The following is a 20,460-nucleotide window of genomic DNA, read 5'->3' on the forward strand; positions in this document are numbered from 1 at the left end:
GCTGGTGAGAGGCCTAACCACTGTGCAGTCGGCCCACCACATTTGGCGCTGCGAGCAGGGTCAATACAGAGATGTGTTTTTCCTCCACTGCATAGAAGTGTAGTAAGGGGTTTGAGCTCAGTCGTATACCATCTACTTGGTATCTCCTTTTGTGTTGCACTGAGTCCTGAGTGATTTTGATTTAATTGTTGTGTAGTGGTTGTGTGAGTGAGTGGGTGTTCTGTTCCAAGCAGCAAAGCAGCAGCTGACAAGGACCGAGGGAGACTACAGCCGTAAGACCGGTTATCTCCTGAGGTTGAGAGGGAGACGTGACCTGATTTGTAAGTGACCACATTCTCTTTTCTCTATTTAGTATGGAAGAAGAATTAGCGGAGCTGCGTAGGCAGGTACAGATGTTGAACACACAGAATGAGCAATTACAACAACGGGTTAGCACCGCTGTGGACTCCCAGGCCACCACCAGCACAAGTGTCCATACTCCTGCCAACCCAGGGGCTACTTCTAGGGTAGCTACAGAGCGTGTAGTTTTCCTCCCGAGAGAAAGGCGGTGTGCTATTTTCAGTGGGGGGGCAGATGAAGACCTCTTTGAATGGATGGAGGATGTTCAGGCCAGTCTGAGGGTCCGTCATCTATCACCTGTATAGAAGGCTCTGTTTATCCTTGACCACCTAGGTGGTTCTGCAAAGAGGGAACTTCGGTTTAGACCCGAGGAAGAGCGAGAGGACCCGACAAGGGTTTTTGCCATTTTGAAAGAACTGTATGGGTGTTCTCGATCATATATTTCTCTGCAGGAGACATTTTTCTCCCGTAAACAAGGGGAAGTAGAGTCCTTACAAGACTTTTCACATGCACTATTAGCACTGATGGAGCAAATCACGCAACATGCCCCAGGTGAGATGCCAAACTCTACTGCGAGACCAGTTTATAGAACAGGTGTATGACCATGGCCTACGGCGAGAACTCAAGCGTTTTGTCCGACTCAGTCCTAGGTCCACTTTCTTGGAAGTTCGGAAAGAGGCTATCAGGTGGGTGGAAGAGGGGATGTGCTCAGTTGACCAGAGAGAAAGGAGCAATTCTGTTCCAGCATCTTTTGCCACTCAATATCAGGTACGTGGGCGTAGTACATTATCCCCCACCCCGATAGCTAAAAACTCAGAACTGGCTGAATTGAAAGAAATGCTTAAGGCCCAACAAGCACAGCTTAATCAACTCACCCAGGGTTTACAGCATTTGCAGTCCCACCCGGCACTTGGTCGCCCCTGGTCTAACAACCCAATTATCTGTAGGCGTTGCCACCAACCTGGCCATATGGCCCGGGATTGTACAAGATCTTACAACCGGTCCGTGGAACAAGTAACCGCATTACCTGGACAGTCACAGGATCAGCGTAGGCAGGCGGAAAACGTCCCCCCCCTGAAGTGAGGAGCTACACTTCAGGAGGGGTAGTGCTTGGCTCACAGGCCTCAGAAAATAGTGGTAACCAGGCCGTTTCAAACTTATTAGGAAATTGCCCTTCTGTCTCTGTTACTATGGGTGGGGTGGAGATTCCATGTTTATTAGACACTGGGTCTATGGTCACTACTCTTTCTGAGTTTCTTTAAACAACGTTTTGAGCCATGGGGCAAGGAGAAGTTGCATAGTTGTGGGTGGTTACAACTCCGTGCTGCCAACGGACTAGAAATTCCTTATGTGGGATATCTAGAGTTAGATTTTGTGGTACTAGGGAAACCGATTTATAACAAAGGGGTGTTGATTGTAAAAGACCTGCCTAGTCCATCCTCAGACGGTAGACTACCTGGCTTGTTGGGGATGAATGTCATCCAGGAATGCTACCAGGAACTTTTTAACCAGCATGGCACTCATTTATTTGATCTTCAAAGTGTGTGGGCAACCCCAGCATGGCAGTGTGCTCTACAATATTGCCAACAGGTGAGGAGTGAGGCCCCAGGGGCTGGGGAAAGACAAGCAAAGGTTGAAGGTAGGACAGCGGTGCGAGTACCCGCTGATTCCTTGCGGTTTGTAGCCGTAACCTGTTCCCTATCAGTTGGGGCAAACTCAATGATGTTGTTCGAGCCCTTACAGAAGCAGAATTTATTGCCGGCAGGCCCACTGGCCTCAGTGTCACTGGTCCCAGTTACCAGGGGTGTTGCCTATGTACCCATAGTCAATGTGGGGGAGCAAGATGCACTAATACAACCACATGTTGCAGTTGGAACGTTATGCCCAGTTCAGGCAGTGGAATGGCCGGATGGGGTTGTTACGGTGTCAGCTGTAGAACAGGTCGTAGCTCCAACGGTAAATCCCTCCCAGATTGTGGGAATTGACCGAGTAGGGAAGATGATCGATGACACAGACTTGTCCAAGCTTTCACACACTGAGCAGGCCCAGGTGAGGGAGCTGTTATATAAACATAAGTCTGTGTTTGCAGCTGAAGAGGGTGATTTGGGCTGTACCGGGCTCATCACTCATGAGATCCCCGTATTGGACAGTGTACCGATACGCCAGCGTTATCGCCGCATACCTCCTGCAGATTATGAGGCTGTTAAACAACATATCCACCAGCTGATGCAAAATCAGGTAATACGAGAGAGCAGTAGCCCTTATGCCTCTCCTATAGTGATCGTGAGGAAGAAGGATGGCCAGATCCGTTTGTGCGTTGATTACCGCCAACTAAATAGTAAGACCAGGAAGGACGCTTTTCCTCTGCCCCGCATTGAGGAAACACTGGATGCTCTCTGTGGGGCTAAGTGGTTCTCCACATTGGACCTAGCAAGTGGGTATAACCAGGTTCCGGTAGCAGAGGGGGATAAGAGCAAGACCGCCTTTTGCACGCCTTTTGGGTTGTTTGAATTCAACCGCATGCCGTTTGGATTATGCAATGCCCCAAGCACATTTCAACGTCTTATGGAGCGTATGTTTGGTGACCAGCGGTTTCAAACATTGCTGCTCTATTTGGACGATATTATCATCTTTTCATCCACTGTTGACCAACAGTTGGAGAGGTTAGAAATGGTGCTCACCTGACTGAAACAAGAAGGCCTTAAGGCTAAATTAGAAAAGTGTTGTTTCTTTCAACAGCAGGTGACCTATTTGGGGCATGTCATCTCCAAAGATGGTGTGTCCACCGATCCAGCCAAGATTAGTGCAGTATCTGAGTGGAGGCGTCCTACCAATGTCACAGAGCTGCGGTCCTTTTTAGGATTTGCAAGCTATTATAGGCGATTTGTCGAGGGCTTTGCTAAGCTTGCTGCCCCATTACATCGCCTCGTTGCGGAAGTGTCCGGGACCAGGAAAAAGAGGGGTTCTCGGAAGCCACTCGAACGTGGTTGGGGTGAGGAATGCGAGCAGAACTTTCACCTGTTGAAAGAGAGGCTGGTGACTGCACCCGTCTTGGCTTATGCTGATTTTTCCAGGCCCTTTGTGCTCGAAATCGATGCGAGCCACTTGGGGTTGGGGGCAGTACTCAGCCAGGAAGATGATGGTAAACGTAGGCCAGTGGCATACGCTAGTCGAGGCCTTAGGCCCACAGAAAGAAACATGGATAACTACAGCTCCATGAAGTTAGAACTGTTGGGACTAAAATGGGCACTAACGGACAAGTTTCGAGACTACCTGTTGGGGCAGAAGTGTATTGTATACACTGACAACAACCCACTGAGCTATCTGAACTCTGCCAAACTTGGTGCTTTGGAGCAACGTTGGAATTCACAATTAGCAGCATTTGATTTTGAAATCCGCTACCGTCCAGGCCGCGTTAACGGCAATGCTGATTCGCTGTCAAGGTAATATACCATAGCCCCGGGCTTGGAGCGAGATGCTGGGATGGCTTTGCCAGCTGCACTTGTGGAGCAGCTAGAAGGCTTAAGACCATTTGAGGCCACACAGCACATGGTCACAGTGTTCCCTTCCACCACTAAGGTAGACCTTGGGCAGCTGCAGGGACAAGACCCAGTTATTGGTAAGGTTTTCCAGTTCTTCTCACAACAGCGTTACCCTACGAAAATGGAACGCCAGGCAATGCCTAAAGCATGCTTGGAATTACTCCATCAGTGGGGAAGACTGTCCCTGGAAGATGGTGTGCTTTATCGCCACATTAAGCTCCCAGGGGGTGGGGAGGAGGTAGATCAGCTGGTACTTCCAGAGGCCTTGCAAGGGGTGGTTTTTCAGCAGTTGCACAATGAACATGGTCATCCAGGCAGGGATCGTACCTATGAACTTATTCGTAGGAGATGCTTTTGGCCAGGCATGAGCATTGAAATTGAGCGGCACTGCCAGAATTGTAACCAGTGTGCATGGGCTAAGTCTACTCAACCTCCTGCTCGTGCCCCTATGGCACATTTACTGGCTTCAAGCCCAAACCAAATCCTAGCTATTGATTTCACCATTCTAGAGCAGTCTAGTGATGGTCGGGAGAATATCCTGGTAATGACTGACGTTTTCTCAAAATTTACCCAGGCTGTGCCCACTCGTGATCAAAAGGCTACCACTGTTGCCAACATCTTGGTTCACGAGTGGTTTTATAGGTTTGGGGTGCCGGCCAGGATTCATTCCAATCAGGGAAGAAATTTTGAGAGTGCACTAATATCTCAGCTTTGCCAGATCTATGGGGTGCAAAAGACTCGCACAACCCCGTACCACCCACAGGGGAACGGGCAGTGTGAACGGTTTAACCGGACACTCCATGACCTCTTCCGGATGTTGCCCTTGGAACAAAAGAGATCATGGACGCGGCACCTTGCGCAGGTAGTTTTTGCATATAACACCACTTGTCACACTGTTACCGGGGAATCCCCTAATTTTTTGATGTTTGGTCAGGCTCCAAGGCTCCCAGTTGACTTCCTGTTGGCACGGGTGGATGAGCCCATGGGGGGTCAGGTGGTAGATTGGGTGGCAGGACACCAACAGGTTTTACGAGATACATACACCAGGGTGAGAGCTAGGCTGGCTAGGGCTGCTGAGCTTTGTAAGGCAAAATATGATCAGTCTGTTAGGGATGAGGGGCTGAGTGAGGGCAGCTTGGTATACTTGCGTGACCACACAGTCCGTGGTCGCCATAAAATTCTAAATCATTGATTACCCATTGTATACAAGGTTGTCAAGACTCCTAGAGGTGATGGTGGGGTATACACCATAACTAACCCACTAACACCCACCCTGGTGAAGCATGTACACCGGTCACAGTTGAAACTGGCCCCAAACCCAATTTCACAACAAGCTATGCCAGACCAAGGGTTGGGTGAGCTGTGTCTTGAAAGGGAGTTTGAAAGGGAGTCTGAGGATATCTCGGCGCTCCTAATAATGGAACCTGGCTTGGCCCCTGCTAGTGCAGAACCTTCTACTGCCATTGACCCACATCCTGATTCATTACAACCGTCTGAACACCCTATAGGTAGGTTTGACACTAGCCCTCCTGAGGTAGAATCCTCCTCTGCCATGGGGTCAGGGCATGATATGTCTCGTAGTCTCATAGACACATCCAGGGTGACTACAGAAAGGCCTCTTGATACTGCCATAGTGGACGCGGTACCTATAACAGGCCCGCTACTCAATCAGGCTGTAGCTTCAAGACGGACCACTAGAGCTAGTGCAGGGCAGCATTCTAATCCACATCATCTGCCAAGTACTATCCCTATTTGTACTATTAGCTCGTCCCCAGGATCAGAGGATTTGCGACCCTCCTGTCCTGGCCCGACCATTGATGGCCATTTTAGACCATGGCTTTAGGTTGAATCATCGGGACGACGATTGAAAACCTGGGGGTAGATGTGGTAGGGTGATCCCTGCTAATTAGTAGCTCCACCCATACCTTTCCCGTGTCTCTACTAGCCTGGGCCTATTTAAACACGCAGGTGTTTGCAGTTACATCGTCTGCAGCCCTCGTCTTTCTTACCTTAATTTCCAAATATTGCATTAAGGTGCTTTTATACACACCCTACGATATTACTGAATGTATAATATGCAGTGATAAAAGTATGGATATAATCACTTGTGTGTTTTTGTCTCTACTTTTACTTTTTGTTTTTACTTTTACTGTTACTAACCTATACATAGTGACTCTGTGCTGAACTGCTTCGACACAAAGTGACCGCATACTAAACAGTTCCTGTTTTAATTTTGTATACCGAGACACACAAAATATTGCTGTTTTTAAAGCGGCAGTAAGTAGTATAACATACATTAAGAACATTTGCATAGTTTTAAAGCAAGAGAAATATGTATTTTAGGTGTTCGATGTTTTGTAATGGTGGGAGCGGATACACCATAGCCAGACAGCCAATTTCACACAATCCTCCAAAGTGTTACAACACTCCTTGGATGTAAACCAAGGTTGGTAAGGTTGAGTAATCACCAGCTCCTCTAGAGTGAGAATGTGTGGATTTAAATGTTAACCAGTAAGGCATTTTGCATCCCTGTGGTATGACACATACCATATGAAAGATAATTTCTAACTTTGTCTCAAATCTTAACTTGAAGTCTCTCAAAATACTGCGCTGCTATATAGTAAAGTTTAAATGTAAAAAGTCAGCACATTAAAACAGCCCATTACCTGCTCACTGATCCTAACACAGTGTTATTGTTTGACAAATGTTTCCGTCAAAGTCTGGATGATTGACATGTGAGGGACACTAAGCTCTACTTATGTAACCTCATATGGGACCTGCTTGTCCCCTGATAATGCAGGGATAAGCCAGCCCCATGTAGTGTCCTTCACTCAGTTAAAGACCCCCACCCCACAAAGACACATTAACATATCTGGGTTTTAAAATCTACGTACGTAACAATGTGCTTAAAATAGTTTTCAAACAGTTTCCTCTTTTAAAACGGGTTCTCTTAACAAGGGTCACAAGCCATGAAGAACACAAACCATGAATCTTTCAGAACCTATTTCATTTCCTTTTGTAAACAGCCCGACACAAGCAAATTGGAATTGAATGGATTTGTCTATAAGGATTATTTGACCTGTGCAGAGACACTGTCCCTTGCAGTCTGAGAAAGACACTGTATTGGTTCAGGTAAGCTCCATCATCAAGGCCACTTGCTGAGCTATCTAAAAGTCTTAATGATTAATGAGGCCCTGACGATGCCTGTGCCAACATCCTTCTTAAGCAATTAACCTGCTTCAAGCATGGCTCTGACCCCAGTGCGACTCCAGCTCTAATCTCAAAGTGTTGTCCTAGTGTAGACCCCCCTCACACACTCTAGTATATTGAACCAGTTATCCATCTCACTCATACATGTGCTCACATACACACACATACACACACACACACACACACACACACACACACACACACACACACACACACACACACACACACACACTCATGTACCCACAATCACGGTGGGAGAGAAAGAAGGAAGGAGGAGAGGGACGTAGGGAGAGAGGATGCATAACACATAAACACACACACCAAGGCAGTGTTCTTTTTTAATTTTAAGGTATAAACTCACTGGGCACACAGTACTCAAACATACTCAAACCCCTGACATATACACACATCCCCTGTTTTTCTTTCCTTTGGATAAACTACAGTGCATTCAGTATATCTGTGTCTGTAAATATTTTTTCCATAACATGCATTACATTAGTCCAAGGACCTGCGAGGTGGAGCTTTCTGAAGGTCATAAGAATGCAGCATGCAGCGGTTCCCTCCTTTGTTAGACTTTGCAGGCCTCAACGTCAGCCTTGCAGGTTGAATGAAGAGGGCCTGTCATCTATAGGCTAGATAAAACACCTGAGTTATCACCCAAAGATGTCTGTGAACGTACGTGTCGGAGGGGGCGCTGGTCTTTGACAGACAGTCAGTGTTTCATTTGACATGCGCATTTAACAAGATCAGATGTTATGTCACACTGAGGTGCTATTTTCATTAACCTCCAGCTGAGCTATGATTTGAACGCGGCAGCGCCGCAATTAGTTGATTGTGATTGACTGATGCAGTTGCCGGGACTTGGCCTCATTTTTCTTTCTTTCAATATTCACATCTGAGGTAAATGTATAGCAACCACCTTGCAAATGTATGCGCTCTCATCACAGCATGACGGCGACAGTGTTATCCAGTAATGACTAGGGAGCGTCTGACATGGCCAAAGGAAGTAGAGAGGGGACAGAAAACACAGCCACAGCTGTTCATCTGTGTGAGAGAATATGCAATGTTCAATGCTTTGGCAGCACATATGTATCTCTGTGATGTGGTCTCATTAGTTCGATCTTATGAGGCAATAAGAAATACTTCATCAGGTCCTGGAGTTATTTTTTTGTATTTATTAACGAGAGGTTGCAGGCATTAATCTGAGATCTGGGTGTGTTCACATGGAAGCAAGGAAACACAGCACACTGCAACTCCATTTTGTCATAGCAAAGTATTTGCCAACAAAATGGTGACACTCTGTATGTGTTGGTCCCCTTAAGGTAAGCAAGGCACCAAACAGGTATCTGTTCAGCAATTTCATATTATTAATGCTGACTGTATGTGTGCCATGGTGTAATTGCAATGTATGTGGAAATTTAAGGATCAAACACATGAGCTACATTATTCACCCTGAACGTAATCAAAGGTGTTGCTGTTTTCTGTCTGACAGACACACACACACACACACACACCTTCCACAGGTGGCTTTTGTCTGGGCATAAAGGTTGTGCACGAATCCATGCTGACATTTAAACACATAAGCTTTAGCTTCTCAGTTTTCACGGTTGCAGAGCGTAGGGCCTCATTCTCGGTTTATATCAAGCTCATGTACCAGTATCGCGGTGGTTGATCAATATGTTACTGCGGCATTGTCAGATAACACACATCTGCCATGTACATACTACAGTCTCCTGCCCTTGTGGTCTTTCCCCATCTCTGCCTTTCTGCACCTACTTGAAATCAGAAATCAACCTTCAACCACCAAAGGTCACGATTCAAAGCCAGTCAGGTGGTATTTTCACTTATGAGGGAATAGTTTTTTTTTTTCTTGCCTAATGGCCTCAGACCTGTCTTTAAAGTCTTTAATATTCTAATTGCAAAAACAATACTCTCAGCCAATTAGGTATATGTAGCAGTAAATTGCGCAGAGAGTATCCTGAAAGCACTTCGCCATTATGCTTCATGCTTCGTGCCATGGATATGCATTGGTAATGACAGGATATCTTAAATTGCCTTTCCTCTTCCTCGCCCTTGGAATTTTAAATGGGTCTCTCTGCCTTGGCCAATTTATCTTCCATGCTTCAAGATCCCATTTTCTGAGTGGGATTGTTTCTCAAAAACAGTTCTAAAGATTTAAATAGTTGGACTTTAGTTATACACAGGGAGAGATGTTAAATTCCTTGTGCTATTGGATGGGGACTTCCCACAGCGGTCAAGCCTCTCATTGTCACATACAAGTACTCACTCCCTACAACCTAACCTATCCAATATAACAACAGCCCAACCATAGATCCTGAGCAGCACGTATACAACAACAACGCACAACTGCACAACTGGCTGGTGACAGCCGCAACACGCGTCACATGTTGTGATCCGTAAAGGCACTCCTTCACAGTAGAACATGCACTGTCTGTAGCCCAGAACTGCTAAACACAACAACATGACTGCCCAACCATAGAACCTGAGCAGCAAGATACAACACCAAAGCTGCCTGTGAGTATTTCACTGGGATTTTCAAGCATGCACCTGTTTTTTCAGCAGAATGCTCGATGCAACAATAGACAATATTAAATACTGTGATATATTTAAATCGTGGATTGCATGAAGATAATTTTATGTTGAGGACCACTTTTATCTAACTCAAATGTAATGATGTAGTGATTTAAAATGACTTGACTATGTACATAAGTAATTGCTTTATAGTGTTACTTGCTGTAAAATAAATATCCTGATACCCAACATAACCCTATCTCACAACCCTATCAACATCTGGATAAATGTCCTTGTTACACATCATAAATCGGAGGAGTTAAAGGAAGAGCTAAAGTGTGTGAACTATAATCCAAACATACATTCATACAAACATTAATTTCATGTGCCTTAATCATATACACCATGCATACTTTCTGGTTTTGTTTTGCTTAATTCCTTTCGAAATGCAAAAACTTGGCTCTGATTAGCCTGGGTGTTAATGGGCAATGCCTAAGCTGGAGTAATATGTGACTCACCAATGTGGAATGTATATTTCAATTGTATCACTCAGAACCACAATACGGTTCTGTGGTAACGAATGAATTAACATAGTAATACGTGAAACAAATTATTTGTCATACTGAATGTTACTGAATGATACAATAATGTGTTCCTCCAGTACATAACATGGTACACAAGGGCTTCTCAGAGATTTGTGGTTTGAGTCCAGCTTCTACGCTTATTGGAAATTCAAACCTCCATCTCTATCTCAGGTCAAATGAATTCAGCTTCTGCCATATTTGCTGTTTGTAATTCCACTGCTGGGAGATTAGCCATGTGATCTCGTTGACCATGGGGCCGTGACTGCATACAAAGAAGATTACTGCGTGAAGTTGCTTTAAATTTGCGGCTTTGCTTCTTCACCCCCATTAAGCCAACAGGATGATAACCCCTCGCTGGGTACCAGCACAGCAACACTTTAGGGGATCAGATACAACTCTCATTACACACAGATTCAGGGGCGGTTTTTCCTACAGGCGGTATAGGCGATCGCCTAGGGCGCCACTCAGAGGGGGGCGCAAAAAACTGCGCCCAGCAAAAAAAAAAAAAAAAAACAAGAATTGTGTTTTTTTTTTGCTGGACAGAGTTTTTTTTGCGCCCCCTTCTATATCTCCAACCAATATTTTGACATAAAAAAAAAATCTAACATTAGGGTAAAATTAGCCAAAAATCGAAAACGGAAGGGGTAAGTACGTCCTTGGTGTTGTCAGAACATGCTAGCACAGTGAGGCGATTGGTTAGAGTGTGTGTGTGTGTTCAAGAAACTTTGAAGAACAAAATAATGAAGAGGCAAAAGCCATCCGGGGCGCAATTTAAGAAGAAAAGAAAGGAAGAAGAAGAGAAACGTGCCAAGGAGAAAGGTAAATCCTTAAATCCTGTTCTAGCCTAGAATGAATTCCAGATAAGAAAACGTTCACAAATGCGTGAATTGCCCCCGGAACTTTAGTGGAGTTAAGAAGAAAAGATGTACCTTATCATTGAAAGTTTCCCTGTCACATAGTTCTTTAAGGATTTTACAGAGGCGGGTATATGAAAAATGATATGTCCATTTATTCTACATTATACAAAAAAAGACATGATTAAAATAGGGGCGCACATATAAAGCCAATAGCCAGTGCAACAACACTACACATATCTTACTCGTTGCATAGCACACCCATTAAGGAAGCCAAACACGGCGACTTGTCAACAAGTGAGGAATACTGGTAAAAATCCAAGTGTTGTATTGTCAACTATTGTTAACTAGCGAATGGATTGAATATGTAATTTTGCTAGTTAGCTAACGCTAGCTAGCCAGTGGCTTGTGACGTTCCTTGTTATTGCCATTCAGTCGAAACATCAGTTCAAGTTCAGCTGTACCGCAATTTGCGTCATTTTGCGTCATAAAAATGTGAGTAATCACATTTGGACAGCTTTCGTTTTGGTGGAGCGAGCTAGCCAGTTTAATTAGACATGATTCAACTAATCAAGAGCTATGCATCTTGTAATAAAAAAATGTCAGGCTGTCCAAATACACCAAAATGCTTAATAACTACATAATAGCTAAATTTAACAAATTATGATAATACATACTTTTGTTATATCATTTTAGATTCACTTTTAGAAGACTAAGAAAACATTATTTGCAGGCGATTTGGAAGATGACGTGGTGGTGGTGTGTGTGTCCATAAACAGAACATGGGGCGTGGCCGAGCGTAGTCCAGCACAGGCGTGACATTTTCTCAGTGATTTGTTCTTGAATTAATGTTTGTTCATCGTCGCGATCGTTGTTGTGTTTATGTGAAAGAAATGCAGTCTTACAGGGCAAAATAGCGTTTGAAAGTTGCAATTCCGTTTTCGTGGGGGAAAAAAATATTTTTCGCCTAGAGCGCCAAATGTGCTAGGGCCGCCCCTGCACAGATTGAATGAGGATGGTGGCAGGTGGCTGCTTGATCTTATGAAAGCCAAGAATGGAAAAGCACTGAAAATGTCTAAACTGAGCTCCCTGAGAGGGTATGATATCAGTTTGGACATGTCTGGACATGTTTGGGCAGCTGGGACATTTGTGGTTCCATGGTGTTTCTTGCCTATCTCAGCTCTATGGCATTATAAGTTAGATTTTTTTTAAATATGTCTTATCCTGGCTCTGGTCTGTCAGCAGCATTACACACAAACTACCAGGTCAATTTTGGAGTTGTGTAGCATGGACCAATTTTGTTCAATTTTGGAGCGGGGGTGGATCCACATGTGTTTTCTCACTTTCGTTAACATTGCGAGATAAGGCATTTGGTCTTGGTGGAGGTCTTTAATCTCCGAGTGGCCTTCTAGTTGGGCCTTTTTATTTTAAGTTTGTCCTATATGCTTTAGTTTACCTTATTATGCTACTCTGTCATATATTCTAAAACATGTCCTTGTGATTCACTCTCGCGTTGTGTTCTACTTTCATTGTGCAGCACCTGGAGCTGAAATTGTGTGATAAATGTTATATGAATGAAATCATTATCATGATATTACCACAATGTCACTTGATTTTAATTAAGTAAAGGTGTCGATTTATGTTTTTTATTTTAATAAGCTTTTTGGCATATCTAAGTGTGTGAGCCATGGTGGCATTAATTAATAACAGAATCACGGAGTGAGACAGTTACTAGAAATATGGACTGTTTCTGTTCAGTTGGAAATTGCAACCCTGGTCTTACTGATGAGTGCAGTCAATGAAATTGTACTGGACACGTATAACAACATCTGCTGTAGGAGCGAGGAAAGATTATGATAAATGTCATTAAAAGTGAGAGAAGGCACAATAATGTTTTTAATAAGAATGAAAAAGTAATGTTTTACTCTAGCATTTTAATATTTAAAAATAGGCTCATTGCCTTATTTCCTCATAAATAATACATACATGTTCTTGCCTGATTATAACTTACTAACTAGCAGTGGTGCATCTCATTTTACATCACAGGTAAGAAGATCACATTCAGTGCCTTTCAATGATGTTTTCATGATTTAAGCTCAGTAGTTAAGAACCAGATGGTGTTAAAAAGAAAACAACAGGTGGCTAATTACATTACCACATCTTTGCACCTCTGATGGAGACTGTAAAACTCAAACGGCATTCAGACATCATTCAGCAAAAATAGGTTTCTCTCTCTCTTTCTCTCTCGCTCTCTCTCTCTCTATCTCTCTCTCTCGCTACCTCCTGTAATGGGGGAACCAGTGGGCTGAGTGTAGTCTGACGGATAATGAGGCCCTGGTCTGCTGGCCTCCGAGAGGCACCCTTCTCTAAAGCTCCATGATTTAAGCTCTGAAGGTTGTGGCAATGCGCGAAAAATCTCAGAAAAAGGCGAGTGAGAGTTGAGGATCAGTGCTACCTATACCACTGCAGCTACATTTACTGAGCACTCTGATGTCCTCCCAACTCCCACTGTGGTTCCGACCGTAGAAGGTTGACTATTCCTGTGGATTCGTTTGGGTTAGGGGTCGATATATATCAAAATTATGGTGAAAGTAGTTGGATCAGCTCATACAACCAGTGGTGAACTGGGTACTTTCAAAGAGAGGGTATGTTTTTATGATTCAGTTGTACATAGACAAAGTATTTTATGCACATAGGTAAGGTTCAAATAGTTACTATTTTATTATATAATATATGAAAGTCTCACTTTACATATTAATAGTTAATAGAATTCTTTCACAGCCTAGTAATTACTATAATTATTTACAACAATGAACAACATAACTTCACAGGCTTAAAACATTCTTCAGTGTTCAGCTGGGTGACACAGACAACTCAAACTGGGATTTACACACAGTTTTCAAATAAGAATTACGGTCAATTATCAACAGGAGCCTAATGATTTGCAGTGTTTAAAGAATGTCTTTGTAGTGTTTTTACCTTAAAATAACATCATCAGATTAATACAGATGGCAAATTCATGGTGAAAGGGAAACTGCTTCAAAGACACGTAGAAGACTTGTCTTCATTATGCAATTCATGTCTTCACTGTGCGCAAAGAACTTAGAATTTCAAAGGACTTGATTTATAACGCACCTGCTCCACTGAAAACATTCTTTTTACTTTTTATTTGATTGATTTCAGCATGCTTTACTGATTCATCCCCTTGCATATGATAGAGTGAACACATGCATGTACCACACTAGACCGTCCAGGGGTGCGTTTCTCAAATAAGGACGGAGGTCTTTGCAAAACCATGGTGGTACAATGCACAACCTTTCACCTACCTGCACACGTGCTGCGGCTCTGTTTAGAAGATCCAGTAACAGGTTATGGACTTCTTTCTCTAGTTAGTTATACACCAACTTCAGCGTTTTCACTCGGATTGGTCTGGAAATGTGCCTAATGGTAGGATGAGCAGGACGTAGGGAGTGGTTTGTGTGATGAGGAGGAGGAAACACTTTCTATTGAAATCATTTTAATTTAATCTAAAAGTCATGGGTACTAGAGCTACAAAATAGAGTTTTAGAGGGTCTATACTCCAACTAAATATGGTCTAGATCAGGGGTTTTCAACCAGGGGTCAGTGGCCCCCTGGTGGTCCGCGACGGCATTGCAGGGGGTCCGCAACATGAGCCTATGTTGATCAGTTCACCATTGACTTTTTTTATTTTTATAAATATACCTGGGCCCGTCGACATATTTATGTCTGAATAGCCAAGTCGCATTGCCCAAAATACTGATGTAGACCCATATTCAGAAGAAGAAGAAATTACACTGACAAGTATTATAGGCAGAATATGTGTGCGGGGGGAGGGGGCGTGGCGGCAGCGGCGGTTACAAACATGAAAAAGAAGGGTACGGGACTGTAAACTGTTTTGGGAATCACTGGCACATCAGTGGGCCGCGGATTACTTTCTGGTCAGAATGGTGGTCCCTGGGACAAAACCAGTTGAAAACCCCTGGTCTAGATGGTCATGTGATGTCAATTTCTGTTTAGGCAAACACCTTCGATTTCCTAAATAAGTTTCCTGTTGATTGTTGCTTGGAGTAATATTGTGTTCATTTAGATTTTCCTTCATGACATTTGTGACTCTGTCAAGTTCCGGGGGAAAATCTCAACAGAATATATTGTTTAGCCTTCAGAGTTGCTCAAATGCTTCTGTGTTGTTTTGTTATCAAGTACTGCTGCAGTAATTAACCAGCGCCCACATGTTTCTATAGGGCATAAAAAGTTCATGTAGTTCTCAATAAATACAAAAAAAATTCAGTTATAGCATCGAATATTGCAATATCTGCAGAAAAAAAAATGTATCCTGCAATGATGGTTCACAACCAAAGTATTTAGCTGAATTTTTGGTGTTGTTGCAATTAGACCCTCTGGATTGCTACCATAAACAAATGTGACTTAGTGAATCATTAGCACGATTACACAACCTTCCCCATTTGAAAAGAACTAACACATCTGCCTTAGCCATCTGTTTGCAATCATGACAAGAGTGGACATGGACCTCTAAACAGCCTTCTGTGTCTAATTCCTCAGCTTGTCATGTTGTCCTCAAAGTGATACAAAATACCAGAGTAGGCACAAGGAAAGGGATAGAGGTGGGCTTGTTGATAGTAAGCACACATTTGGAAACTCAGGTACAAGATACTGTTCTGTAGCGCACATATTTCACAAGTATGTCCTGAAATGTGCAATATTGTACATGTATAGAGGTGGGCTTGTTGATAGTAAGCACACATTTGGAAACTCAGGTACAAGATACTGTTCTGTAGCGCACATATTTCACAAGTATGTCCTGAAATGTGCAATATTGTACTTAACGAGACAACATTTTGTACTTTTTGTGTAAATGCAAGGGTAGAACCACACAAGGAAGGGTGCAGGATTGTAATCCAAATGTGTGCTGCCCTGATGACAAGCCTTTTGAGCTCTGTACAAAATGGTGCTCCTTGTGCCATGTGCAAATATGCGAGCATTTGTGGGAATCATTATTTGGAAGGCATTAACACTGATGCGTGTTTGTGTGTGTGTGTGTGTGTGTGTGTGTGTGTGTGTGTGTGTGTGTGTGCATGCATAAGAGAGAGGTTATAATAAAGAAAAAAATCCAAACATTGTTCACAACCGGAGCACAAACGAAGGCATCTCTTATCCGATGGCTTACATCTCCATAATAGCCTCATTATTCACGAGGAAGCCACGAAACAAACCCATGCCAGGGTAATGAGCTTAGCACTCATTGGTGAGCATCACCCCTCTGGAGAGGACCGTCTCCGAATCCATGCTGATTGTGAGTGCAGGGTGGGAGGCATGGGGAGGCAGATGATGAAACTACTTCAGCAGTAGTCCAGAACATGGGCAACCACTATCAGCAATAACACAACACTGGCTCCACAATGCTCCGAAGAGGCAGTGTCGTGCAAATACACAAGACATTACATGGCACTCTTTACCAACAGCCAACTCTCTCCCTGTGTGTGTGTGTGTGTGTGTGTGTGTGTGTGTGTGTGTGTGTGTGGGAGGGAGGGAGGGAAGGAGGGAGGGAGAGAGAGAGAGAGAGAGAGTGTGTATCTGTGTGTATCGTTGTGTAATGGGAAGAGGAGCTAAGATGGCATTTGCTAGTCACAGCATAGCGCCCAGCGAGCTGTGTGTTAACTGGCATATGACTATCACAGAATGGCTCCGCACAGTCAGAGTCTCATGCAGATGAGGCTAACCGCATCGTAATCGGGGAGGTAAAATCCTCCTCTGGACTGACTGGGCTTGCACTAGAGTCACATTTGGCCCAACAGAATGTGTTCATCTCCTAATGTCTTGCAAGCAGGGCAGCCTCACTCACATGGTTGTTTTAAAACTGGCAGTGGTCTTTAGCGGTTTCTGGATACTTGTGAATGTTCCCTCACTGAACACTCACAAGTACAAGGGATATGGAATGAACAGTGATGCAATTATCACAGAAATCGCATCAACACATCAGTTTCCTGTCGATGCAAGCCCATCGCATATTTAGCGCTCAATAAACACCATGGTGCACTGTTGATTCTTCAGGAAGATGACAAGTACACAAAAACAGCCTCTATTCATACACACAAAAACTACAGGAAGGTGAAGGTGCAATGGAAAAAAAAGAAGGTAAACAATGGAATTTGCTTTCAATTATCATGATGATCACTTGTCATAGGTGAAAATGCTTACTGCCAATAATGGTTCAGAATATTTAATGTTTATTTATAGTTAACATATAATGAATGTAGCATTCATACATGATTGTGACTTTGCCTTCAGTGATCACACCAACCTGAGGCAGGAGTGGATGTATATGAGATTAAATTGCCATGTTAAGGTTAATTTAACATCAAAATGATGGGTTTGGAATTGGCATTTAACATCGTATGCCTCATACAGCAAATTGTTTAGGAAAAGTATTTAACATTATCTGGCTCATATAGTAGCATATCTTCTAGCACCAGCGATAATGGTGCAGCAGTGAGTGCCAAGGGGAGAATCTCGGCTGTGTGCAAGAGAGGCACAAAGCCTCCACACCTAGGCTACTGTACCACAAGACTGTGAGACTGTGAGACTGTGACGGATAGCATGGCCGTGCAGCCTAGGGCCCTGTCCATGGTGGTGATGAATTCCCTAATAAACACAGGTTTGGGGTGAGGCGGAAAAAACCTGCAGTCATCATAATTAGCCCCCCACCCCTACCTGCACTGCCCAATCCCAGCACCCCCCCTGTATACACACACACACACACACACACGCACGCACACATACACGCCACACAGACACACGCACACACACACACACACACGCACAGATCTACACACACACAGATCTCTGATCAATGGCACTTCTCTGGCTGCTGTCGTGTAGCGTTAACAATGCAGCCCATCATTTACTGCAGATTTATCTTGGCTCTCCTGCAGGACTCCTGGGTCTGGGCTTCATATTGTTGCCATTGAACCAGAGTTGAGGGCCTTCAGTGCAGATGATTGGGCCCTTTTAATTACCCAGCGGCTGTAGCAGGGGTGCTGCTGTTGCTGTGGCGGCTTTGGTACCACGCCTCGGTCACCCTTTGAACTGGTGGACTGTTAGCCCGTTTCAGAGCCTCATGTCCACACGCTTTCAGTCAGCTTTGAAGTCCAAACCGCAGAGCGAGAGAGAGAGAGAGAGAGAGAGAGAGAGAGAGAGAGAGAGAGAGAGAGAGAGAGAGAGAGAGAGAGAGAGAGAGAGAGAGAGAGAGAGAGAGAGAGAGAGAGAGAGAGAGAGAGCAGTGGGAGATGACCTTGTGCTCCTCTGTTTCTTCTTCATATGCAAAACAAACACTCACGCATACACACACACACAGACATTCATAACAATCTCTGCACCCATTGCACGGAAACCTACCAGGGTTATAGGGAATACCGAACCTACTTTTCTAAGCAACTTCTCAGAGGCACATCCATTAATCCCCCCCCCCCCCCCCCCTCTTCCATCTCTCCACCAGGATGACTCAGAGACAGGTGAGGGGAGAGGCACAGATGGAGGGAGATGTGCATGGTTCTGACTGCAGGCACAAATGCCCCCCCACCCCTATAATTCATGCACTGGAGGTTGTCACACGGTTAGTGTGATTAATTAATATTTGCCACCCAAAGCCTGATTCAAGCACTGCCTAAGGAGGAAGACAGAGAATCAAGAGAATGCTTCTTCATTTGTGTTGTCAGGGTTACAAAGAGGAAAGGTGGCCTAAATCAAGCACACAAGGGACAGCAGCTTCATCATAATTATAATGAGCCCGCTTGTGTGTGCATGTGTGTGTGCACGGGAGAGAGTGCATATGGCTGTGTTCAAACAAAACGATTTGAAACAGACTAAAAATATCAAATCCATATCTATGCAGGGCTTAGTATAGGACCATGTCGTACAAATATGTGGCTGCGGCTTGGTCTCCAATGACATGGTTTTTTATCAGTACATTCCAGTGTAATTCAGAAAAGCAGTTTTTCCTTCTTAAATTCAGAGAGAAAAAAATCTCCATGACTAAAGCGATGTGATATTCTGTGATTGGAGACAAATCTGCTTATCTGCGAGGGACTGATATTGAGATATTGACTAAACTGTTTTTTTTTTTTTAAACAAATGGTTGTTTCCTTCCAGGAAATATAATTGTTTTCCATGCTCTTACACTTTCTAATGCATATTGTACACAGAAAAAAACAACACTGAAAACTGTAGCTTCATGCAGATGAATTGCAGAGTGGGTCCATACATCATGCTATTTTTAGTTTTCAGATGTAAGAGTTGAAAGCCTAGTTTCCCATGGGGAAAAAAGAACACGTCTTCAGGAAATAGGCCCATGCATTACCCTTGTGTTTCATTCAGCCTCATATTACCAGCATGCAGCATACAGACTGAATGTATATCACAGCAAAAATGAATGCTTGAATAAGTCTAGCATTCATGCCGTTTAGCTTCTTGGTAAAATGCCCAATCCCATCCTCAACAGTGTGGGCTTCAGCTCCGTAGAAAGACAATTGTCGGAATAGAGCCATGACTCATATTTGGAGCAATTTGTATGGACCTGACAGTCGCACAGGCCAGCTAGCCAACACTGTCTGGAGGAAACCTCAGAATCAAATCAGTTCAAGGCATGCATGCAACAAAGCCAGCTGTTTCGACTTCCTTGGTGCCGAGCCTAACAAAGCAAAGGTCATGAACAGTAATTGTTATATACTACACACTTCACATTGCATTACCATTTGTGTTGGTGTAATCAAACTGTTAAGTACATTGTAGCGTAGATGAGCAATATCACACCAGAATGAGTGCTTTTATCATGTAATGGATGTAACTGTTGTAAAATGTTACTGTGCTGATAACATACATATTGGCACACATGGAATGATTGGAACAAACCATTTTAAAATCAGCATTGATCCGTAAGCGTGTACAAAGGCTTCAATCACATTAAAGATATGACTTCAGCACTCTGGAAACAACTTGATGAAATTGCGACCTTAAAAATAAAAAGAATGCAAAAATGGCCAAGCCTGTCGCCTAAAAGTGTTTTTTAAGTGCAGCAGTGTTTTTTCGCAGTGACAGCCAGTTTAGAGTTTTGGAATTTGTGTCTGTTGCTGATTAACACAATTCTTGTCACTCCAAGTTAAAACATTTTGAACTTTGACCCTAGTGTGATAAGATATAACATGTTTTAGTTGACCTATATACTGTAATCACAAAAAAATCTCTACTCATAAATGTGTATGTTGTCTACTGGGAGAGAAATATTATGCACTGTGAAAAACATCCATATGGTCTTTAAAAAATATTTTTTTCATGCTGTCATTGTCCATTTCATTTGACAGTTCA

General features: G+C 43.6%; 1 long non-coding RNA gene across 1 annotated transcript in view; it reads left to right on the forward strand.

Moving 5' to 3' along the window:
* LOC116222180 overlaps positions 1-18,928 on the forward strand; it is a 45,859-nt gene extending 26,931 nt beyond the window's left edge. Inside the window, exon 3 of the long non-coding RNA XR_004164511.2 lies at positions 18,596-18,928. This is a non-coding gene — a long non-coding RNA (uncharacterized LOC116222180). The remainder of the gene's footprint in view (positions 1-18,595) is intronic.
* The last annotated feature ends 1,532 nt before the right edge of the window (positions 18,929-20,460 follow it).

The sequence above is a fragment of the Clupea harengus genome, chromosome 10 (assembly GCF_900700415.2).
Source record: "Clupea harengus chromosome 10, Ch_v2.0.2, whole genome shotgun sequence".
Lineage (NCBI taxonomy): Eukaryota > Metazoa > Chordata > Actinopteri > Clupeiformes > Clupeidae > Clupea > Clupea harengus.